The sequence below is a fragment of the Podarcis liolepis genome, assembly GCF_965112155.1.
Source record: "Podarcis liolepis genome assembly, chromosome: 4".
Taxonomy (NCBI): Eukaryota; Metazoa; Chordata; class Lepidosauria; order Squamata; family Lacertidae; genus Podarcis; species Podarcis liolepis.
Genome location: NC_139558.1, coordinates 63,460,230 through 63,485,897, shown reverse-complemented (window position 1 = coordinate 63,485,897; position 25,668 = coordinate 63,460,230). Strand labels below are relative to the sequence as shown.

At 40.1% G+C, this 25,668-nt stretch overlaps 1 long non-coding RNA gene across 1 annotated transcript in view; it reads left to right on the top strand.

Moving 5' to 3' along the window:
• Positions 1-25,668, top strand: part of LOC310704796 — a 49,901-nt gene that overhangs the window by 7,230 nt on the left and 17,003 nt on the right. Inside the window, exon 2 of the long non-coding RNA XR_014525011.1 lies at positions 10,516-10,619. This is a non-coding gene — a long non-coding RNA (uncharacterized lncRNA). The remainder of the gene's footprint in view (positions 1-10,515; positions 10,620-25,668) is intronic.

The following is a 25,668-nucleotide window of genomic DNA, read 5'->3' as shown; positions in this document are numbered from 1 at the left end:
AAATGCCATGGAATGAGAGAAATTAATGAGGATTTGCTGGAATGTGGAGGAAGAAAATGTGTGTGTGTGTGTGTGTGTGTGTGTAAGGGGGAACATAAATCTGGTGTGCTGCTAAAGTTGGAGATAACTCAGTTAAGAACAATATTCAGTAAAATATATTGGCCCAAACGATGCAGAAGTTTGTTGTGATAAAGTTCCACTGAAAGCAATGAGGCTTAATTGAGTTATGAGCAGTGCTTTTTTCCAGGGGTACGCAGGAGTACGCATACCACTAAACATTTTGTGAATTTTTGTACTTTTGTCCATTTACTGTATTTATTTCCCCCGATTTGAACTATAAAATGGTGGTTTTCTTGAGTCAAAATGAGAGTACCCCATAACATTTATTTTTTAGAAAAAAGCACTGGTTATGAGTAACCTGTTTTATTAGTTTCAGGGGAACTTAGCCATTACATGTTAGCTGCAGTGCAGTGTGATAATTTTGAGTTGTTGCTCCTGTTTTCATGCTGCCGCCATAATGCTTGAAAAAGAAGCTTGTACCCATGTCTCCTAACCCAGTATTAGGATCATTTGTGCTTCTTCCAAGAAGTATATGCAAGGATGGGTTTTTTGAATTATATAGGGGAAAAACTGTGAAAATGGAAAGCACAATTCATGGAATGTGTGAAAGAGCTCATGCAATACTAGGAAACATCTGTAAATTCATAATGGTCATTAACTTTATTGCAAGTATTTTACAAAGTACATTTCTAGCTGAACTTGAATTCGCATTCCCCATACCATCCTGCAAAGCACCTATTAAAACATAATAATCTAATAAATGAAGCTCATCTTTTTTGTCCCACCGAAATCCAGCCAACAAACACCTGAGACATCTTACGGCACTTCAGGATGATGGTTAGACTGGTAGGTGAATCAGGGGAAGGGAGCTGGAAGAGCAAACACTGAAAATGCTTTTTTGCCATTCAAATGTGGCACATGGATGGTATAGATGCTCTCAGTTGATTGTAGAGGTCATAATGATACAGTTGGAAGGAGAAATTTTCTAAAAAAGATGGTTCACAAAATGTGAGGCAAAGCCTCCAAAATGTCTCTTGATTGGGATCGAAATCAGAGTATCTTCTGTTGATTGCCAGTTACTGGAGATCATTGGGACCGTCACCTCCTTTCCCTAAGCTTTTTGCATTGTCAACTTAAAGTGTGTTATGCCCTTCTCTTCCATAAAATTGCAACCCTTTCTTTTTCCATCCATCTTCTTGCTTCTAAGCTGAGAACAAAAGTGAATTGTAAACTGAAGAACATTCTGTCCACTGGTTTTACATCTGAAGAAACTGCAGAAGTGGTGTTTCTGTTTCCCTCCTTGTTTGTTTGTTTTGTGGTGTGGAAACACTCTAAGACAAACTTTGAGTACATAGGGTTCAGGGGTGGGATAGAGAAATGTTTAAATCACTCAAAGACGATTTATGAGGGGTTTGATTAAAGGGGTAGTGAAAACAGGAAAAGGGGATGGTGGCTGCCTCAGTGTTCCCCTCACCCACCCCAGAAGTCTTACAAAGACATTGCATGTGCAAAAAAGATGGCTGTCCTCGCAGCTTGATGGGGGCAACCTGATTTTCTCCATACAATTACCCAGGAAGGGACTGTACATTATGAGGTGTATGGGAGCATTATTATTTTTTAACCTTTTGAACATAGAGGAGAATTTAGATGTTCTAAGGAGGTTAACATGCTAAAGAGGGAGATAGTCCTTGGACCACCTTGTAAGTCCATGGACAGATCAGTTTGTTGATTATGCAACTTAATCCACATATCTATGTTCATATCTATGTGTGAGGTTGAAATGAATAGGTTCATCCCAGAACCCTGAATAAATAAGAATCCTCACCCCTATTCCTTTGGAATTAAGGAATAGGAAACTGCTAACTGCAGGAAATTGAAACATGGGTTTTGATCTCTTTAATATAAAGAGAGAACACTTCTACAACCAAAGAGTTCCATAGAAAATGCAAGTGGTTGATACAATAGATAGAACATACTTGGTGATAAGTAGGAATGAACAAATCTGGCAGTTTTGATTCTCTGGTTGCTATTTTTCCAATCTTAAATCCATTTATCCATATTTCTGCATTAATTTGTGATTATTTTCTTTAAAAAACTCCTTATGAAAATTATTTTGCATTTTAATGTGAATTTCTCTTAATACACACATTGACACTAATACATCCATGTGGAATTCCTTCTAATATATTCATTTTTGAAAACATTGTTTAGCTAAAGAACTGTGTCACAAATTTGGATAAGTGTAGATTTTTAAGGATAGTTGTGTTTTGGTTTATGGTTTGAGAAATGTAAACTAGGTAGCTTCTCATTAAAATGCAAACAGAATCAAATTTCTCCCCATCTCAGAGTATGTTAGCTGATCCAAAAGTGACTATACATATTAGTCTTGGTGGAATCAATCTTATTTTAAAGCCAATGATAATTTTCTTCATATTCCAGAGAAAGTATATTTTATGGATTTTTGTCTATTGAAAGTTTTTCTGTAGTCTATACGAGATTGCAGATTTATCCTGAGGTAGCCACTGCCCTAACCAATACAACTGAGCAGCTTCATAATAAAGTGGTACCTTGGATTAAGAACTTAAATCATTCTGGAGGTTCCGTTCTTAACCTGAAACTGTTCTTAACCTGAGGTACCACTTTAGCTAATGAGGCCTCCTGCTGCCACCGCACCACCGCCACACAATTTCTGTTCTCATACTGAAGCAAAGTTCTTAACCTGAGATACTATTTATGGGTTAGCAGAGTCTGTAACCTGAAGCGTCTGTAACTTGAAGCGTCTGTAACCCAAGGTACCACTGTACCACCGAAGATTAGGAAGTATTAATCCTCCATTATAAACTGGTTTCTGCATAGCTGATGTTTTGACCCTCAGGCTACCTGCCCATATAACATTATCTAACATTTTCTGCCAACCACACAGAAGTCAATTGAAAAGGGAGGATTAGCAGTTTCTAATCTTCTATGGTATTATAAAGCTCCTCAAATATATTGGTTAGGACAGTAGCTATCTCAGTATAAGTCTGAAATCTGGTGTAAATTAGAGCAAAAATTGATTCATATTTCATTAGGCACACTACCATGGACAAGATGCAGGAGCTTATTCCATCTCAAATCCAAGAAAAAGTCTTGGAGTATCTCCCTTGGCATTAGCTATAAGCAATCAAAACTTTGACATGGAATGTACATTGCTTTTTCCCTATCAAGAATAATCTCTAATGTTACTAAATTAGGTTATACTCATCAACAATATAATTAATTACTTGGGAAAACAATAGGGCAAAACACAAGGATGTGTTCCCCTGTGGTTTAAAAAAAACCAAGCACAATATTCATAATTTAAGAACCAGGGATTGTAGGACAATTGAAGAAGAAGAAGAAGAGTTTGGATTTGATATCCCGCCTTTCACTCCCTTTTTAAGGAGTCTCAAAGCGGCTAACATTCTCCTTTCCCTTCCTCCCCCACAACAAACACTCTGTGAGGTGAGTGGGGCTGAGAGACTTCAGAGAAGTGTGACTGGCCCAAGGTCACCCAGCAGCTGCATGTGGAGGAGCGGAGACATGAACCCGGTTCCCCAGATTACGAGTCTACCACTCTTAACCACTACACCACACTGGCTGGGAATTACTTTTGTGCAAGCACCATTGAACTCAATGTGACTTACTTCTGTGTTGGTACCTAGAGGACTGCCTTGTAATGAAAACTGTAAGCCTTGTGGATGGGTTTTTTGTTTTTGTTTTTAAAGAATTGGGTAGAAGTAGAATACTATCACAAGTTTATTTTAGTTCATTCATAACTGGGTGCTATGAGCTGTTCCATCTGAATAGAACTAGATCTAAATTCATAGATCAATTAGATCTATGTCTATCACTGAGAGAAATATTTATGCATTTATAAAATCTATATTCAATTTTGAACGTAAAAAACAAATTGCCTTTCAAGGCAATTTAAAACCATCAAATTAAAATAAAAAATGATAAAATTGAAATAAAACAGTAAAAGCAGAATAATAGAAGTACAAAGAACAGAAAAAATAGTAAAAAAACAAACAAAACAAAAGCCAGCTATGGCATAAATAAATATGTCATCTGTTAAAACCTGAATAGAGTCAAGTTGATTTTTCTGGTACTTAAAAGTTAACAGAGAAGGCACCAACTGAGTGTTCCTGGGAAGTATATTCCACAACCAGACACGATTACTCAGAAGGCTCTGACCAACACCTGCCTAATCCCTCAGAGATGGTCCTCTGATGAAGATCTTAGAGTAGATAGGTTCTCATGGGTACAGGCAGTTCTTCAGCATAATGAGCTTTAAAGGTCAAAGCAAGCACCTTGAATTGTGCCTGGAAACATATCAAAAGATTAATTTTGGACAGGTGAATGTAGCACCATTCTGAATTTCAATTCTGAATTTCTGGCTTTTCAATTGACTTCTGTGTGGTTGGCAGAAAATGTTAGATAATGTTATATGGGCAGGTAGCCTGAGGGTCAAGACATCAGCTATGCAGAAACCAGTTTATAATGGAGGATTAAGACTTCCTAATCTTCGGTGGTACAGTGGTACCTTGGGTTACAGACGCTTCAAGTTACAAACGCTTCAGGTTACAGAAAGATCCAAGTAAACAACTTCCTCTAACAAAGGCTACAGGTGGGGTGAGGCCACACAAATCCCTCCAAAAAGTTTCACTCTCCTAAGTCCTACCAACTTGCCTTAGGACTGTGAATTATAGGGTTGCCACCCCACCCCACCAATTCCTGGCAAGAAGAAGAAGAAGAAGAAGAAGAAGAAGAAGAAGAAGAAGAAGAAGAAGAAGAAGAAATAATAAAAGAAATAAATACATTTTTATTTATACCCCACCCTACCCAGCCAGGGCCAGGTATAGGGCGGCTAACACCAAATATAAATTACAATAAAGCGTAATGGGGGGGGGGGCAAAAACAACAACAATTAAAATACGGCTTAAAATACAGCTTAAAATGCAGCCTCATTTTAGTAGTAGTCCATAGATCAAGACCATAAAGGGAGGAAACATCAGATATTCACCCGAGTCAGCTATCCATGGGAAGATTTATATAACAAATCCCATATAAGGGGTCAGAGTGATTCTAAGCCGAAGGCCATGCAGAACAGCTCTGTCTTGCAGGCCCTGTGGAAAGATGTCAAATCCCACAGAGCCCTAGTCTCTTGTGACAGAGCAAAAGGCCCTGGCCCTAGCTGAGACCAATCTAACCACCTTGCAGCTCGGGACCTACAAAGTGTTATTTATGGACCTTAAGGTCCTCCGTGGGACATACCAGGAGAGGCAGTCCCATAGGTACGTGGGTCCTAGGCCGCATAGGGCTTTAAAGGTCAAAACCAGCACCTTAAACCTGACGCTGTACTCCACCATGAGGCAGTGCTGCTGGTAAAGCACTGGATGAATGTGGTAACGCAGCAAGGACCCCATAAGGAGTCTCGCCGCGGCATTCTGCACCTGCTGGAGTTTCTGGGGCAGCTTCAAGGGAAGCCCCGCATAGAGCAAGTTACAATAAGCAAGCCTGGAGGTGACTGTCGCATGGATCATTGTGGCCAGATCAGGGCGAGAAAGGTAAGGGACCAAATGCTTAATACGGCTTTCTTCTGTGTTCTTCTGTGGCCTCCTGCCTGGTGCACTTCTTGTGCTCTTGGGCAGCCACAGTGAAAACAGAGGCAGGTGACAAATCAGATAAAGTGCGCTTAGGATAGGTGTCTGCAAGGCTCATGGCTTTTATTTCACAGAAGCCACAGGTGCCATATCAGGAACATAGTTTAGCTCTTCTGCCAAAGGTAGTCAGCCCCAGATTCAACTAGGTCACCTTCCTCTGTCTCTTGAGCATCAGTCTAGGGTTGCAACACCCCAGACATTCATTTATTTAAGCTATTTATTAACGGCATTAGCCTAATTGGTGAAAGCTACTGCATCACACAGGGACGCGGGTGGCGCTGTGGGTAAAAGCCTCAGCGCCTAGGGCTTGCCGATCGAAAGGTCGGCGGTTCGAATCCCCGCGGCGGGGTGCGCTCCTGCTGCTCGGTCCCAGCGCCTGCCAACCTAGCAGTTCGAAAGCACCCCCGGGTGCAAGTAGATAAATAGGTACCGCTTACCAGCGGGAAGGTAAACGGCGTTCCGTGTGCTGCGCTGGCTCGCCAGATGCAGCTTTGTCACGCTGGCCATGTGACCCGGAAGTGTCTCCTGACAGCGCTGGCCCCCAGCTCTTGAGTGAGATGGGCACACAAACCCCAGAGTCTGTCAAGACTGGCCCGTTCGGGCAGGGGTACCTTTACCTTTACCTTTTACTGCATCACACATGCCTTCAGAGTAAGGAGCAGTTCTCTCCCGATACTCGATCGGCGAGACTCTCCCCAATGCTTTTTAACATCTTTATGTGCCCCCTCGCCCAACTTGTCCGGAGTTTTGGGCTGGGTTGCCATCAGTATGCTGATGACACCCAACTCTATGTTGATGGATGGCCATCCTGACTCGGCCCCAGACACACTGACCAGATGTTTGGAAGCTGAGGCTGGATGGTTACGTGGGAGCCGGATGAAGTTAAGACAGAGGTCCTCTGCTGGGACAGGACGATATGGGATTGAGGGGGCAACTCCCATCTCTTGCGGGGGTGCAATTAGTGCCAGCACCGTCCGTTAAGAGTTTGGGTGTAACCTTTGACACCTCCCTTTCCATGGAGGTGCAGATTGCAGCTATAACAAAGGTGGCATTTTTCCATCTCCGCCAAGCTAAGCAGTTGGCTCCTTACCTCTCTCGCCCTGACCTAGCCACTGTGATCCACACGACGGTCACCTCCAGACTGGATTATTGTAACTCACTCTACGTGGGGCTGCCCTTGAGACTGACCCAGAAACTCCAGCGGGTGCAGAATGTTGCGGCGAGACTCCTTACGAGGTCTTCGCTGTGAGATCACATTCATCCGGTGCTATACCAGCTGCACTGGCTCCCGGTGGAGTACAGGATCCGGTTTAAGGTGCTGGTTTTAACTTTCAAAGCCCTATACGGCCTAGTACCCTCATACCTACGGGACCACCTCTCCTGGTATGCCCCACAGAGGAACTTACGGTCTTCAAATAAAAACATCTTGAAGGTCCCAGGCCACAGAGAGGTTAGGCTGGCCTCAGCTAGAGCTTTTTCGGCTGCGGCTCCAACCTGGTGGAACGCTCTGTCACAAGAGACAAGGGCCCTACAGGACTTGACATCTTTCCGCAGGGCCTGCAAGACAGAGCTGTTCCACCAGGCCTTTGGTCAGGGCACAGCCTGACTCCTTCCTTTGGCAATCGTCACAGAACTGTAGTTGCCATCAATTTTGATTTTAATTGATTTTTATAATGTTTTTATAATGTTGCACTATTTTAGTGTTGTTAGCTGCCCTGAGCCCGGCTTCGGCTGGGGAGGGCGGGATATAAATAAATATTATTATTATTATTATTATTATTATTATTATTATTATTATGGCACCTCTGCCTTCTGAATTTGATCCCTAAGTGGAAGTGCAACTGCAGCCTCATCCCAAACAGGTCAAATGCTGCCTCACAGGTTCATTGAACTACTTCCCAACACTGTCTTTTTCTTGTGGGGAATTAGTACTTTCAGAACTGAACCTGGACCAAAAGATGGACTGAAATGGATCCAGATAATCTGTAGTGTCTTAAGAGTGGCTGGCATTGAGAAGCATATATTCAAAGTTGGGCCACCCCACCCTAGTACATCACTTCCATTGAACTACAACTGCTATTGTAGCACCCCACTGATTAAGGTATTGCTGAGATAACTAAATCGACTGATAGTCCTAATAAAAGACATTAATTTACAATCATAGAACAATCCAGTTTGAAAATGATCTCACTTGTGTGTGTGTGTTTTAAAAATCATAATACACATTGTAACTCCATTTGTTGAAACAGAAAGTTTCTTTTCTCTCCTAAGAGCAAATTTAGTTGCTATGTGCTGATAGAACTGTAGCCAAAACAAGAGGGATGCTCTTAGGGATGCTGATGTTTGCAGAAAGGCAAACAAAACAAAACAAAACCCTGGGGGAGGGAATGCAAGGGGAAATCATCCCAAAGAACCCAATAAAAATTGAACATACTCAATAGTCACAGAAGGCTCAATGTCTTCTTTGGTGGGATGGAAAATGAGGAATGGAATCAAGTTCCCATAAGAGGCCATGGCTTGCCTGTTTGGAATTGTGGACCGGAGTCCTGCTTTTTGAAGGGTGAGAATACAATGCAACACTTAGTTACAGGCTCCCTTATATGTTGTAATTCTACCCTTTTAAATCAGAAAAAGGTTTAGACCTGAGCTGAGGCAATTTTCATTCCAAGCAAGTGTAGAAAAAAATAGAACCATTCCAAAATCCCCCTAAAAAAAAATATCCAGGCAAATTTCCAGAGCAGTGAAGGAGAACAACAAAAGCCTGATATGCAGATAGCAGACACAGGGTGTCTGTTCAGACTCTAGATTGATTGATTTATTACACATTTCCAGCATTCACATCTTGAGAGAATGTCCATCCCCATCAATCATTTAAGAGGATTTATTCTGAGAGGTGCACAGATATGCAGGCTACTGTAAAATATGTCTCAAAGCCTGGTTAGTGTGACTGTGACTCAGCCCATTTGTGCAGCCCACCCTCTGCAGCTTCATTTTGATTTATGTACTGTGGCAGATTATCTCCCTCGTAAATACTAAATTCCATCAATTTATTTGCATTATGCAAAGATGAGAGCATTTTAGTACCAAAGGGAGCACACCCCATGTTGTGTAATCATGTTGCTTTATGGGGTTTCAGGGATATTGTTGCTGCTGCTGATGTAATAAACGTCTGCTTCATGCTATCTGATGCACTGCAACCCCCTTCTTTAATTTTATCGCTGAAGTGATGGGCCAGGCTGAGGTCAGATGATAAAGGACATGATATTAACAAGTCATAAAGTTTCACTTTAGATAATGCAAACTTAAAGAATGCTAATGATGCATAATTTACCACTAGCAACCCTTTCTGTACACTGCACAGCATCTAGCAATGTTAGTAAGGTACTAGGTAATTATAAGCTGCTACCATGTGTCCTCCACAAATATGAGTGAGCTAATTGCTATTAATTTAAAGAAACCTGTGGAGTTTAAATAGAGTAAGCTGCTGTCTGAAAATTATTGGGCTATAATTCTTCTGCCTTCTGGCTGTAGAGATAGTATAAATCTGCAAAGAATGTGCCAGGTTAGATATGTAGTCAGCAGAACCCTGAGATGAAATTAAAGACCCATAAGTCATAAGTTTAAAAAACATTTTCTATAATATGTATACTCAAGTTTTGCTCAGGGAATACCACTGTGTATATAGACACAGACTACAAGTGTAATTAAAACCAAAGTGTTTATTCAGTCACTCTGTAGTTTATCACACCACTGGGAATGGAAATCATCATGAGAAGATGCAGCAGTGGTTCAATGTACAGTCATTAACATTTGATTTCTTTTAAGGGGTAAGGAAAGGGAAGTCCTAGATTTTGCCATTAACACTATACCCACAAATCAGAAACAAATGTGCATCTAACTGCAACATAATTTTGTCATAATTCCAAACTTCTACTTTCCTAGATATAATAATCTAGTGGAAGAAAAGAGTTCAAGAAAGTACTTCAAGGAAACCATTCTGTGTCTACTCTACCCCTCCATGCAAATATTATATGATCTCCGGTAATCTGCTCCTACACATTGTGACAGCTAACCACCTCCCAAATTGCTATCTGTTATATGTTCTGTTCTGTGAATCATTCTGATTGATTGGAAAAGACAGGGACTTTTACCAGATTTAGAGTTGCTGACTGATTCTGGGCCTCATGTATATAAATAGTAAATACTACTCTTGGCAATGAAATAGCACTGGTTGCTTTATTCTTCATTTATGACATAGACACCAATAGAGAAATATATTTCAGACAAGATCGCATCAAAATAACAAAATGGCAACCATTGGCTTACTACAAAGCTACTAATCAGGTGTCAATAATACAGGTTGTTTAACACTGGTGTTAATCGGTACTGTCATAATAAATAAGGTTAATGGCTACAATGAGGCCTCTGGTGGTGAACCACTCTATTCATTATTAACATTTAGAAGGAATTTACAAACATTAATGCTCACCAGGGCATTTGATGGCTTAAATATACAAAAAGAAAATGCAATTCACTGTGGTATCTGATCCTGCACCTGCATGCGAAGCCTCTGCTCTACCGCTGAGATTTTTGGCATGCAAAACGTGCTCTTTCACATAGCTACGTGGCTTCAGTTGTCTTCAGTTGAAATAAATAGTATAGAATTAAATATAAATCCTGAGCCTACTATGATGACATGTGAAATGCACCCAGCTATATAGTTAGGAAGACACACAGTAAAACCTGTCTATTTTGAAATTTTATTATTCAGTGGGAGTTGCCAGGATGAAAAGCAGTGACAGACTCAACTACTACATCAGCATGCGGGCATCTTGTATTAATTGATGAAACAACAGTGAAGCTCACAGCTTCAAGGTAAACTCTGTCTGCCAAAACTACCTGAAGTTCATAAGAGTAATTAAGATCTAAACCCAGAAGAATAATTAAAATATGCAAAACACTTATTGATCTTCAGCATCTGGTGACTTGTCAGTTACCACAGACATACAGACACAAAAGCAAGCTTGATTTAACATACTGTTAATTTGCTTTCTTTGATTAAGCAAATTTTTGGAAAATATTCATACCTTTACCTAGTACGTAAAGAATTCTGCTGCTCATACTAGTGTTTCCTAGAAATTTCTCTGGCATTTGGAAGCCAGTTGAGATGCTGTGAAGAGTAAAAATGCTAAACTGAATATATATATATGTATGTAATGAACCAGGTATTTATTTGGATCCACAAGAGATTATGCCATAAGCAATTTGATAGTCTTTAAGATATTAGGGAGTTGGACTAGATGCCCCTTCTAACTCTGCAATTCTTTGATTCTTTAATTCTATTACTTCTGCCCAGAAGTCATCTTCCAAATGCCAATGAAATGTTCAATGTTAGTCCCTACACAATGAACACAAGAGCTTTGAGGACTTAATGTTATGGTGTTGAAAACCATTTGGTGGAAAAAGAAGAGGAGAGCAGATTGCTATTCCCCTGCCCCTGAACTGAATATCTAGAACCAACAACTCTTGTCACCACAAAACATTTTCAAAAGAGTGAGGTAGTATAACGGGTCTGAATTTCCACCTAGAAATATAGGAATCTGTCTTTGTTCTTCTGGCTAGCTGTTATTTGTAAGTCCTGCAATAATTCACCAGAATTTCAGGCAGGTATCTCTCCAAGTCCTACCTGGAGATGCTAAGGATGGAACCAGGGAATTATTGTTGATAATAATATCTATTAAATGTCTATACTGCCATTAATCCAAGGATCATAGGGCAGTTTTCCATAGAGAAACACAAAAATACATAATATAGTAAGAAACAAAAACAATACTCCCTCACAGTTTAAAAGGCCAGGGTGTTTAATTAGTCAAAGTCCTGGGAAACAAGGACTGATTTTGCTTGGCAGTGAAAGATATGTACAGTGGTACCTCAGGTTACAGACGCTTCAGGTTACAGACTCCGCTAACCCAGAAATAGTACCTCGGGTTAAGAACTTTGCTTCAGGATGAGAACAGAAATCGTGTGGAGGCAGCGGGAGGCCCCATTAGCTAAAGTGGTACCTCAGGTTAAGAACAGTTTCAGGTTAAGAATGGACCTCCAGAATGAATTACAGTAAGTTCTTAACCCGAGGTACCACTGTAATGAAGGCACCAGGTGAGCCTCCCTGGGGAGAGCTTGCAAAAAATGGGGAGCCACAGCAAAAAAGGCCTGCTCTCATGTTGCTACGCTCGTGGAGGGGGCACACAGTTGGTAATTGCAGGGTCCGGGTCAGTTATTTGAGGTATGGCAGTCCTGAGCCATTTAAACATTACTATTTTTCTAGAAAAAAGGGTACTGGAGCTTACCATGAATGCCTCCCTTGGTGTCTTATAATGCCAATGGAGTCTACCAGAGAGGTTCTGGAACTTGTTATGATACCTGTGATGTGATTTATACCTCTTTGAGGGGTGGGTGTTTTTATCTTTACAACTAATGGTACTGCGTACGAAATAAATACAGCAACATATTTTATGTATGTTGTGTGGACAATAGCCTGCAGCCCTATGAGTAAAAATTAGGCTAGGAAAAGAAATGGGGGGGGGGGATTGAAACCACTGTTCTCTTCCCAGTAATGTGACCATGTAGTCTCCATGTTTAAAATGTGTTCCTATAACAGAGTTTGACTGGAATATATGGAATAACTCTTGACGTGAAAAAAGAAATGGCCCCAAGATACACTGCATGCTGGGAAATGTTATTGTCATCAGACTCTTTTTGCTTTCTGTTTTCTTACATGCTTTACTTCCCTCATTCTATGAACACACACATTCCTTCCTAGCCTTCTTGTCTGAGATCACTCATCTCTTACCTTCATTGCCAAACAACTAGAGCACTTGATGTTTATATCTATGACTTTTGTTTCATTTCATAAACCAAGAGGCTCCCTGTACTGATGTTCACCCATTTCATTTTACCAAATATAATGGCTTTTTTTTTACTTTCTGCTGCCTGTAATACTACCAGCTGGGTTATGCACCTTGATTGTCTTCTTCCTTGAGTTTCTAAGATGCCGCAACACTATTGATTCTTCTCTGTCTATTATTATGATCCCCCCTCACACACTTCATCTCCAGTAATATCAGTTTATTGCAAGACTTCTACTATTCTCACATGACATATTGGTGATTCTATCTTCTAAGAAACAGCATTTATCCCTTTGACTTCTAAATCTTTTTTTTTTTTTTCTAAACGCAAAACTTTCTGTCTGATCCTGTAACATCTTCTTGGGCATCTATCTAACATCCTGGCTTAAGCCAGTGAAGAAGAACAGAGAACATATAGTGAAACCACATGTTAGCTGCTAGTTTAGCATTTTTGCTAGCAATATCAGAGGAGATTTCACCAGCCACAATTTCAGCAAAACTGTGCTTTCCAAAGCAAAATGACTGCTAACATTTTGTACTTTCGCATGGAGGATAGCAATTTGTATTTTAATCCATAACCATCTCTAATTCAAAGCAACTTTATCAGCGCTCCATATAGCAGTCTTCTTGGCTGCAATTACAGCATTAACGTTTAGCTTTTCAGTCTTGATAACACAGTCTAATTTTATCCCATCTGGTTTATTGTGCAAAGTTTTTTTTCATGCCTGGAGGTGGCATTTCCTTAATCATTTCTTCTGCATGGAATTGCTGGTTGGAGCTTAAAAGGTTTTGTTAGCTACAAGGACCAACTGCAGGTTTCTTCTCCATGAGGACAATGTGTCAGCAGTTCTCTGCAAGAATTGTCTAGAAGGCAATCATTTGGAAGCTCTCGCTGTACTAGGGAGGTCATCAAACCAAACTGAATAAGCTTTTGATCTCGCTTTATTTTTTTAATGACTGTAATGTTAGAGTGACATTTCCTTTCTAATGATTAGCTTTCAGGGAGGTAGGATTACAGACTGCCAGTTTATTAATAGCTGGTGGGAAACAGGTGACCTTAGATTTGCATATTAAACCCATGCCAAAATCAATGTGGAGATATGAAGGTGGAGGAGGATCTTCTCAGCAACAATGTGGAAAGTGTTTGGAAATCGGCATGCAATCAGTCCTATTCCCTTTTGATGGCCATATGCTTCAATTAGTTCCTGTATTGTACATTTGTGCAAGATGACACCATACCAAACCACTTTAGGCATTTCCAAATAGATGCTTGTGTTCTGTTTCTAGGAATATCATGCCAAACATTTTCTCAAACAGGAAAAAAGGCTCAGATACTTTGCTTTGCTTTGGCGAAAATGGGATATTTTACCAGTAATATAAAATCTTGAATAGAGATGCCAGGAAATACATTCTGTGATTCATTAAAAAATAGGCCCCCAAACAAGAGGTGACCATTTCAAGCCTCAATCTTTTGCATTAAGATTCCTGGCTCCCCTCCCCCGCCAACCTATCACTTCTCTTCCCTTCCTTTCTCAGTGGAAAGAGCAGCAGCAACATCACAAAAAGAGAGAAAATAAGTCTCTCTCTCTCTCTCTCTCTCTCTCTCTCTCTCTCTCTCTCTCTCCCTCTCTCTCTCCCTCCCTCCCTCCCTCCATTACTTCATTACATTGGCTAATAGTGTAATGGGATTAGCTCCCTAGAGATCCTGCAATTATAGCTCCTTTGGGTAAAGCTACAGCTCCCATAGTCTTTTATGCCCTCCCATGTCCTTTAAACTGAACACAAGTACAAGCAATCTCTATACATTTGTGTGAAGGTGTGTACAGCTCATCTGTTGTGTATTAAAATGGACAGACTGTACAGTCACTGAACATTACATATAAATAACTGTGCAAGTGTATGGTTCAAGTATTTGGGTACACAGACTGCACAGTCATTGAATGTACTATTAGCTAGCGTACTGGGGCAATGGAGTGGGGGAAACTGTGTTCCTCTCTTTTCCATGTCTGTCTCATCACTGCCGCAGAGGAAAAGGAGGTGGGTATTTGGGAGGAGCTGGCAAGTCAATGCAGAAGGGATGCTGGTGATTTTCTTTCAAGCCCTCAGTGTGGTCTATTTTTATTTCTGGGAAAGTTGGGGAAAGCCCAGCCCAGAAGAACTTTGGAGAGTTTAAACATCTCTGTTTCTTACCTAGTATATGCAAGCAAGTGGAAAAATAAGAAAGATAAGCTGGACTGGCCTATCCGTTTCCACCCTTTGTCCTCGCTCATATTTTGCTCTTCACACCCATTCTCTGTTATCCATAGTCAGAGGAGACAGAACATAACAAAACTGTAGTCGACATACCTAGGGATGAGGGAGAAATTCAGTCTAGTTTGCATATAAAGGTGAAGTGACCAGATTTGCACTTTCCAAAACAATGTGCTAAATGAAACACAACCATCTTTTGAAATTCAAACCTCTCCGAATTTTGCAATGCAGTTCGCCACCCAAGCAATGTGTACAAAAATGTTTATCCTTGGGGAAAGTGTACACAAAAGCACATATATCAATGGAATCAACATATATATTCACTGTATGTTGTGAACACAGAATAATTTTACTTTCTTTTTTAACATGATGAGCTTTTATTTATTTATTTTTTAAAAATCCCAAGCTGATGTGGAAATCTGAAAAGCTGAATTTAAGATTGGATAAATTTGAAACAGAGAGACACCAGAATTGACAGATTTGCTCATCCTTAGTTATATTTCTGTTTTCTTCAGTACCTTTGTCTTCTTGCTTTTTTTCTGTGTTTGTTTCTCCTATTTCTTTTTCTTCTAGTCCCATCATCCAACTCTGTTTTATATCCTTTTTTTGCATGGGTCACTCTAGACAATGACTTGTATCTCTGTTGCTAAGCTTGTTTCACATTTGGAAAATGTTGGTTGACTGCATTTCCACCTCCCACCCCCCATGACTGCAGTTATATGAAGAGGTCAGGGATTTTTTTCCTGTATTCCTTTAGCATCTCAAAATTCATTTCTGGATTATGTATTTAATCATACAAACTGATTTGCTGTTTAGAACTTCTGACATTAGAGTTTCCACTATCAGCTTCCCAAATATCATTTGAAGTATTTTCCCCATATTAATCAGCATGACATTTTCACTGCTAACACCTGTAGCTATTTCTGTGTTTAATCTCTGAGTCTTTTCTGTCCTCTTTTAATATGGTCACTGTATAGAGAAAGAAAATACACAATACAAATCACAGTTAAGCACATTCATTAAAATCAGTTAGAATTCAAGAATGTAAGTATTTCTTTCCAGGACTGGTGCTACTATTAGGTTGAGAAGGTTGCTGTCTAATGCAGCTGATTGTGGGTCTCACGAAAGGGCAGGAACTGGTTTGTTTAATATTGTATTTTTATTCTGAAGGAAAGGCACTTCTGGGATTTTCTCTCTCACATGCCAAAATAACTTGCCAAGCTTGGGTACTAGTGACACAGAGTTCAGATCAAAATAGAAATTGGTGTGGGAATTGTCACTGTTCACCTATTTGTGCATTATCAGGACTGGATTGATGTCATGCAAATGAAAGCAGGCTATTTTTGACACTGAATTTCAATGCTGTGGATGTCTATCACTGAACTATATGCCTTTACTTGGCAGGAAGGATTTAAGGTAAAGGGACCCCTGACCATTAGGTCCAGTCGTGGCCGACTCTGGGGTTGCGACGCTCATCTCGCTTTATTGGCCAAGGGAGCCAGCGTACAGCTTCCAGGTCATGTGACCAGCATGACTAACCCGCTTCTGGCGAACCAGAGCAGCGCACGGCAACACTGTTTACCTTCCTGCCGGAGTGGTACTTATTTATCTACTTGCATTTGACATGCTTTCAAACTGCTAGGTGGGCAGGAGCTGGGACTGAGCAACAGGAGCTCACCCTGTCGCGGGGATTCAAACCGCCGACCTTCTGATCGGCAAGCCTTAGGCTCTGTGGTTTAACCCACAGCACCACTCAGCCAGTAAAATGGCCTGGCACAGCGCTGTCCTCAACCTTCTCCCATTGGAATGTGACAAACTTAAACGTACTTTACTTTGTCTGGATCATGCCCATAATATCAGTCCTCCTCCCTAACTTGACAGTGGAAAAGCCTATTAAGTGTGGATTGAGAATCCTATAGGGATGCGGTGGCAGCTGACTAATCTCTCTCCCCGCCCCCAAACTCTCCTCTCCAGCTCACCTATCCAGAGAAACTTTATCTTGCCAATAAATGAGAGGGGAAAGTGCAGGCCCATTTTCCTTTGCAAAGAATGGGTATTGCACCTGTGGCAACTGCATTAAATGGGTACAAATTAGGATGCAGAGGTCTTGTACACACTTTGTGATGCATCAAAACCATTAGCCCTGCTGTTGGTATATATAATAATGAGATCTGTAAAACTGAGAACAACATGCTGGTTAATGCTGGCTACTTCACTTTCAGATTATCCATTACACAACAAGCACCCTTTCAATAATATGGTAAACACAGCCTAGAAATGTGAATTTCTGATATCACTCTACTTTCCTCTCTCCATGTTGTTCTATTACATTCTGAGCCAGAATTGATTGAATTAATTTATTCAAGTACACTGTTGAGTGGCCCATAGCTTTGAGAAGTCTAGGTAGGGTGCATTTACCAACTCTCCTTCATCAACAGTTATCAGCTGGTATTGTGCTTCATCACTATCATCTTCCTGCAATTCTGGGAGTCCCTGCCTCTTCAAAGAAATTAAATGGAAGATCCTTATCTGTTGAAGATAACAAATATGCATTAAACATTTCAGTATTATGAACAGGTGGTCAAGCACAGAAGAATGAAGATGTTTTGAGTTGGAAACAATATGAGAAGTAATCGCTGCCATCCCAATTGACTCTAAATGGCAATAGGCCATTTCAGAAGTAGGAGATATTCAATGTGGTCACATGAACTAATTGGATTGTAAGCTAGTGCAGTCCAGGCTTTTCTGTTTCTTTTTATGTTTATGCTCAAACATTGTTATCTATGCAGTAGGAACCACGATGCTTTTCTTCTGTTCAGTGAGCAAATGCCAGTTCTCATTAGACCTGCAATTTGGGTTTCATAAAAGCTCTAGCTTGCAAAACTAAAAATAAATAGTGAGAAACAAAATTTGTTTTCTTTCTTTCTAAAAAAAAATATGTTTTTAGGAGCAATGGACAAAAGAACAGCTTAAAAATAAGTGTTGGGATGAAATGTGAAAGCAGTTATTTCTAAAACATACAACAGGCATGTGTGGCTGCACTTATCCTAAGTTTAACACTGGGAGCCAGGGAAGACTGTGGTCCATAGAGGGAGAACGTGAAGGGACTAAACCCTACACACACCAATGTTGTTTACCTGATGAAAATTCCCCCATTCTGCAATTTGTCACAATATGAAAATGATACATTTGCATATGCATATTTCTAGTGTGGCAAATAACAGCTTAAGAGGAGCTTTTACCTGAACATGCAAGGGTGTAAACTGTGTGTGGGGGGGTGGAGTGTGTGCATGCAATTCCCCACACCCCATTGTCCCCCTTCAGAGCTTTGTGCTGTATGGACAAAGGTCTGACAGAAGCCAAGAACCTTGCAAGGATTTGTGGGGTGGGGGGCTTGCATGCAATTTTAATGCTCATGTGTTCAGGAAAATGCTTGAAAAGTGTCTGTCATGATTATAACAGAAGAAAGTGTCTGGGTAGGCAGTTCATCAGGATCAGAGTACATGCTTTTGGCACATACACATTCTCTCTCTCTCACACACACACACACACATGGAGAGAGAGAGAGAGAGAGAGAGAGAGAATATATTTACATTGAAAAACATAGGTTGAATTGGGTCTTGATTAGCGAAATATTGCTTGGAAAAATTCCCAAGGAAAGTAGCTCCCATAATCCCCTCATCCAATCAGATTCACACACATAATCTGCATTTCAATGTTGTTGGTTTCAAAGCCAAGACTGATCATATGTCTACTGGTATCTCAGTTTAGGCTCTTAACCTAAATTGCAGGGATAGGTCTTTTCACTATTCTATGTTTTTTCATATACCTTCCTTCCTCTTCCTACTCTTTCTCTTGGTTCTTCTGAACTGTCATCTATAAACTCATATCAGAAGCATTTTAAAATTCTCAAGGTTTCCACAGTCACTTTCTTAAAGTCAATGGAGATTCTAGTTTAAGATTAGTCATTTGAAGTTTTCATGTTCTCAATTATGCTCTAAGGTGCTTTTTAAGGGCATTTAGCAGGACTGTTTAGAGGGCTCTTTGAATGTATTCAGTCTTTCCCACCATCCCAATAAGTTTTGTAATATGTCTCCTGTTACAGGTAGGGAACAGCAAAAGAATCATTAAGATGCTCCACTGTACATTAGGGAAGTGATTTGTGGGTATATTAACCCCTTGAGTGTCCTAATGACCGATAGAATTATACATTTCAAAGAAAGTGAGAACCCTGCATTTTCCTCATGAGAAACACTTTATCCTTCTGCTGTACCCAAGTTCAGGAACTGTAAAAATGGTTTCCCTTTGTGTTAGCAGAACTCCAGAAAATTAATACAGTTTATGTAGATAACTATGTGGTTCAGAACATTTCACACTAGCAAAATAGCCATTCATCTCTCACATTTTTTGTACTGACAATATTCAGTTTATCATATAGACTATCCTTGCACAACAAAGAAGTGCAGTTCTGAAGTTTATGCCTTGACTGTTGGCAAAATGACAAAAACTTTCTAAGGGACGCATGGGAATATGTTAAATTGGATGCAGTGACTCAGATGTGTGACATAGATTTGCACCATAATAAATTCATAGTTCACTTTTGGTCTCAATGGGAGCCAAACACTGGATTTCCAAATTAATGTCCTTGGATATTGGTATGAAAATTTGCAGCATATTGCCTTAGAGAAACTTGCACAAAACTTGAAAACTGCTACGGCACAAAGTTCAGAGGACAAGCTTGTGGCTGTGTGATATTGTTTTACTGTATGCAGTACAGGAGTCAGTGTGTGTGAGATTGTCCACCACCTGCAACATATTTTCACTTGGGATTACAGTAATAACTTCAGCCTTGGGAGTACAGTGGGACCTCGGGTTAAGAACTTAATTTGTTCTGGAGGTCCGTTCTTAACCTGAAACTGTTCTTAACCTGAGGTACCACTTTAGCTAATGGGGCCTCCCGCTGCCGCCACACCGCCGGAGCGCAATTACTGTTCTCATCCTGCAGCAAAGTTCTTAATCCGAGGTACTATTTCTGGGTTAGAGGACTCTGTAACCTGAAGCGTCTGTAACCTGAGGTACCACTGTAATAGGGCAGCCTGGAACATGCAAGAAAGATACTTATGAATCTGAAACTGGATGGAGTTTCCAGACAAATGGCTGTTCATACAGAGGCTGTGGCTCATGCAAGAGGTCATCTGTGTGATGGAAGAGCTCATACAGTGGTGCCCCGCAAGACGAATTCCTCGCAAGATGAAAAACCCGCTAGACGAAATGGTTTTCCGTTTTTTGAGCTGCTTCGCAAGACAAATTTCCCTATGGGCTTGCTTCGCAAGATGAAAACGTCTTGCGAGTCTTGCAATTTTTTTCACTTTCCCCCCCTTTTTCTAAGCCGCTAAGCCGCTAAGCCTTTAATAGCCGCTAAACCGCTAAACCGCTAATAGGGTTGCTTCGCAAGACGAAAAAACTGCTAGACGAAGAGACTCGCGGAACGGATTATTTTCGTCTTGCGAGGCACCACTGTACCATTTTCCTGCTGTGCTGTTCCAGTGTTACATTTCAGTGAATATCAGAACCAAGGAAAAAAGATGCAGGGCACTTGTCTGACAAGGGTTAAATCAGAGATAGAATTTCCACCACATGTCACTTTTACATCAGCTATAAAGTGATAGCTGAGAGAATCCATAGATTGATTTTTTTTAAAAAAAGCTGTTTCCCATCAAGAAGGAAAACAGTTTGCACAATGCTAATCAGAACTTGCTCTTACTTTCTTTTTTAAAAAAGGATGTTTCTCTTAACAAAGGAAAATGTCACACTTTAATATCCAGCGTACGAAGATCAGTGTGTGTGTGTGTGTGTGTGTGTGTGTGTGTGTGTGTGTGTTTGATCACCTTGTGTCTCAACGCATATTTAACACAACAGTAATGATTGCCAAAAGAATGCCTTCTGGATAGCACCTTAAAAATATGCATTGAGACAAGATACAGTATTTAAATGCCTCTTTATCATAAAACAGCTTGGAAGTTCTGTGAAAGAATAATACCAACTAGAGGATAGTTTAAAGACCATAATTGGACTTTATCCCAGAAAAGGCTAAATAAATTGAAATATGTTTTATATCATTATGCATATTTTCCTGTGATAAAAATAGATTTATATTTCATAGTAGCACAAGAAATTGTACAACAGGGGAATAATAATGGAAAGGAAAGGAAGCAATCAAGAAAGAAAGCAGAATATTCCTTATATCCCTTTAGAAAGGAAGCAATAAATTACTTTTGTGAATAATTTCAAAGACTCAAATATGGTCCATGTATATCCCAGGTGACATTTTTTAAAGAAAAAACAGTCTCAGCCCCCTGTTCATATAAAAAAGGTATAAAACAATCATTGGGTTTTTAATCCAGAGGAAAAAAATGACTACTGAAATATTTACTGTACAAAGTCCTCTTAGAGAGGCCTCTTATTGAATAAAGGAACAGTTTCTGATCAAAAAAATTTCATGGTCCACCAGTAAATTCAAAATTCCAGCTAATATATAAGTTTCTTTCTCAGAAGGGAAACTGTGTTACACCTCTTTAGATCAATGGATCATGCTTAATTAATAAGAGTCATATGTTGCAAAATAATGGAATCTGTGAATAAATTCCTTTTTCTTCTGCTGAAAGAGTTATATGCTCTAATTTCAAAGGCGATGGTGCTGAGTGCTGGAACATCACATAATTCTGTATGGCGAGATCTGGGGAAGGCAAAAGAGCAGCTCATTGTTAGCTTTTAGACCTGGAATCAGCTACTGCCATACAGGGCTGCCTTTTCATTTGTACTTAAAATTTAAGTGGAAAATTAAATAACAGTCCTTTGTTGATGCAGCCATTTTAAAGGAACAGATAGATGGTCAGACAGACACAATGGTGCTGTGAATTAAAACTTCACAGCTTTGACCTGCGATGACTTATCATGCAGGCATACTGATATCCACAGGTATTTAGAGAAAGATTTTTGTAATAATAAAAAAACCCCACCACCCTTATTGATTTTAATTTCCATTTTTTGAGATTGATTTTGGGGATGGGAAAAATCTGCACTGTTTTCCCCAGCAGAGGAAACATAATTTCCTGTTTGGGTCATCTTTATATCTTGTTTTTGAAAAGCACAAACCTATCCCATCATGTTTTCTCCTCCTTTTTTTGTAATAAGATCAATAGTTTGAAAACTATTTTTCCTTCTCTGAGTGTGCCTTTAGGGCCCAAAGAGTCGACCTTGTGAAAACAGTTATTGCTGTTCTTTAGGCTGCTTTCATAGGTTTCTTTCTTTATGTGAGAGGGGGTGGGAAGTAGCTTTAAGTACAGGTTCTTAACGGTATCAAAGGTAAAAAACCTCCACAGCCAAGTTCACTGAAAGTTTCGCTGAGGCTTGTGAACTTAGGCCAATTTATGGCATCTGCTGGAAGTCAGCCAATAAATAATAGCTTCTGCTGAGGCAGGCATAGAGATTCCTATGTAGTTTATAAAAGGAAAATTATAGGGATGGCAGATTGGCCCAGAAACTGCAGATGAACAACTCATTATGTCTTCATAAGACATGAATGATTGTAAGGGGGTGGGGATGTGGATTCACACTCATATTGGCAACCCATTTTATTTCATAGACCAAGAAGGATCATTTTTACTTCCTAGCTTTCTCCTGGTTTGCCTGCATCTATCCAGACTCCATTTCTTTTATATTATTATTATTATTATTATTATTATTATTATTATTATTATTATTATTATTATTATTATTGTGCTGGTTATTAGTACATCAAAAGCATATGCAAGTGTGAGTTAAGGTGGTCACCTAACTACCTTCTCTCTCTCTCTCTCTCTCTCTCTCTCTCTCTCTCTCTCTCCCTTCCTTCCTTCCTTCCTTCCTTTCTTCGGGGGTGAGGGGCTTCTTATCATTTTGCTTTGGTAATGTAAGGAGTTCTGAGTATTGTGGGATGTTGTCCCCAACCCCCCACAACAGCAGCCTTCTTGGAAACAGGGGCATTCCTGGGATGTAGTAGATTCCTCTCAAGTTTTATCTAGAGCACTGTAAGGAGCTATTCTGGGTGGCAAAATAATAAGGTGCATAAGAGGTTTGCTTCCCCTCCCCCCACCTTGCAGTACAGTCCTTATGGAGAGCAGTTCAATTAGTTTTTCTGGAATTGCTGGGAATAGCTACTTAGTATGGTACTAATTCATCTACAAAATAAGGAACAGAATATGTTAATTTTTTTTGGAAAGCTAAACCATAAGCAACTGGAGAGGCTTAATAAGAAATAATAGGGAATTTTAAGATATGAATAAGTAAAAAATCAGGTTTCATGCTAAGGAAAGATAAGACAAGTGCATAATGAATGCTGGGTAAATTAGAGCACAATCTTACCTCACCTGTGCTCCGAGCAGGGCTTGGTGGAGCTGTGGGGCCACCACTGAACTTGCAGACCTGCTGATTACACTGGCTACAGTGGAAGCAGGACAATTGGGCATGCAGTTGACTCAATGCTATCATATTACATCTATGAGAACAGCCCAAGATCCAGGGGTTCCCAGGCTGGTCCAGCTTTAGCCCCACTCTCAGGCCCATTTCTGGGCCTTCCACTAGCTCCATTCAGTAAGGATCCTCCCATTGGGTCTCTTGCCTGACCACACCTTTGTTGGGGTTGGCACCAGTTGAGTGATGCTTGCACTTGTGTGTGTTTTAATGATGATTCTTCCCACAAAGGAAAATGTCTCTGTTATACATTCCTTAATATCCACTGCACAGATACCTTTAAAAAAAAGCACATTGCAAATGAGCAGTAATGACTGCCAAAATAATGCCTTCCAGTCAGTACCCTTAAAAATAAGCATTGAGACAAGATACAATATTTAAATGCCACTTAAAAAAAAAAAAGTTCCAGGGAAAGATTATATTAACTAGAGGACATTTTAATGACCATAACTGGACTTTAAATTTCAACACAAGAACATATGAAGAGTCCGTCTAGTTCAGTGGTTCCCAACCCCTTTTGGCCATGCCCCACCTAAGCATCTCTAATATCCTGATCCCCCCCGTACCCCCCCATGACATAGTGAACACCTATTCACAAGGAGAAAGCCTAAGAGGCCATTCACTGTTAAAAACTCATTATCAAGACAAGTAGACATTGTTAGTTTTATCCTCCATAAATTTACCTAATCCACTTCTGAAGTCATCCAAGTTGGTGGTCATCACTACATCTTATGAGAGCAAATTCCATATATCATTCTCCAAAGAACAAAGAAGAACATATATTTGTACAGAGAAATATAATTATCTGCATCATGACTAGATGAACTCATATCTTGCATCAAGAGCACAAGTTGTGCTGGTGCTGTAGCTACTAACCTCTTTTTATAGTTGCATGTGTGTCTGTTATCATCTATATATCTATCTATCATCTATCTATCATCTATCTAAATTGCTAGATGGCTAAAATTTTAAAGTTAGCATTTTTCTTACTTTCTGCCATGTCTAGAGACAATACATGTAATTACCAGATGATAGAGAGAGCAACAGGGCATAACATGCCCTGACCTATTGTCATCTATTGGAAACAAGTTACAAGTTATGATTTCTGAGTCTCATCCATTACATTCAAAAATTTTAGGAAAGTTTGATAAACATATGTTTTATATATAAGCACACTTGCCGAAAGTGTTTTCCCTGCTTTTCTAGACTATTTGAAAAATGAGAACAACATATTATGTAATGTATCACACAATAATAGCAACTAACAGAGTTGATAAACTGAAGAAGATAGTTCAGTATTCTTTTGCAAGCTGACACATATGTACACAAAATCATTCAAACTGGGGTGAAAAAAAATAAAATTTGATTCTTCAAATTAAATGTGTAAAGAATATCATTTCATGGTGATAATTTGCCAACAGAAAAGAGAGATAATTTGCAAAATATTGCACAGCTTAATCAAGATGAAGCCTTTTTATAGGCTACTTGTTCCCCTTTATGCTCATGGGACAAATATGTTTTGAAACATACTTGACAGCACAATCTTGTGCATGTTTACTTAGAACTAGGTTCCACTGTGGTCAATGAGGCTCACTTTCAGGTAAGTGTGCAGAGAATTGCAGTCTCAGTCATTCACATAATACTAATATTATGTCTAGTTTAGAGTTTAGTTTAGAGGTCCTAAGGAAGACAGACTATCCTCCACCAGGGCCAGGGCCTTTTCAGTGATGGCTCCGACCTGGTGGAATGCTCTGTCCCATGAGACCAGGGCCCTGCAGGATTTACCGTATTTTTTGCTCCATAACACTCACTTTTTTCCTCCTAGAAAGTAAGGGGAAATGTCTGTGCGTGTTATGGGGCGAATGCCTGCGGATGGCGGGGGGATCTGCTGCAGTCGTGAGCAGAGGATCCATGGTTCCCCTTCCTTCCTTCCTTCATGGCTTGCTTTGCTTGCTTTGAAACAGCAAAGCGGGAGAAGAGCCGCTGACTAGGGAGAAGAGAGGGACAGAGAGCCTGTTATAAAGCACGGATCCACATGGATCATCAGGATTTTTGCACTGGGTCACCCCAAATTCACCATCAGATCACATAGCATGTCCATAGCTACAGCTTGCACCAAAAAAAAATCACGCACCCACTGTTGCCTGGGGCCGCAGTGGTGCAAAAACGTAGTTACAAAGCATGGATCCACACGGATCCTCAGGATTTTTGCATTGGGCTACCCCAAACTCACCGTCAGATCACATGTCTGTGGCCAC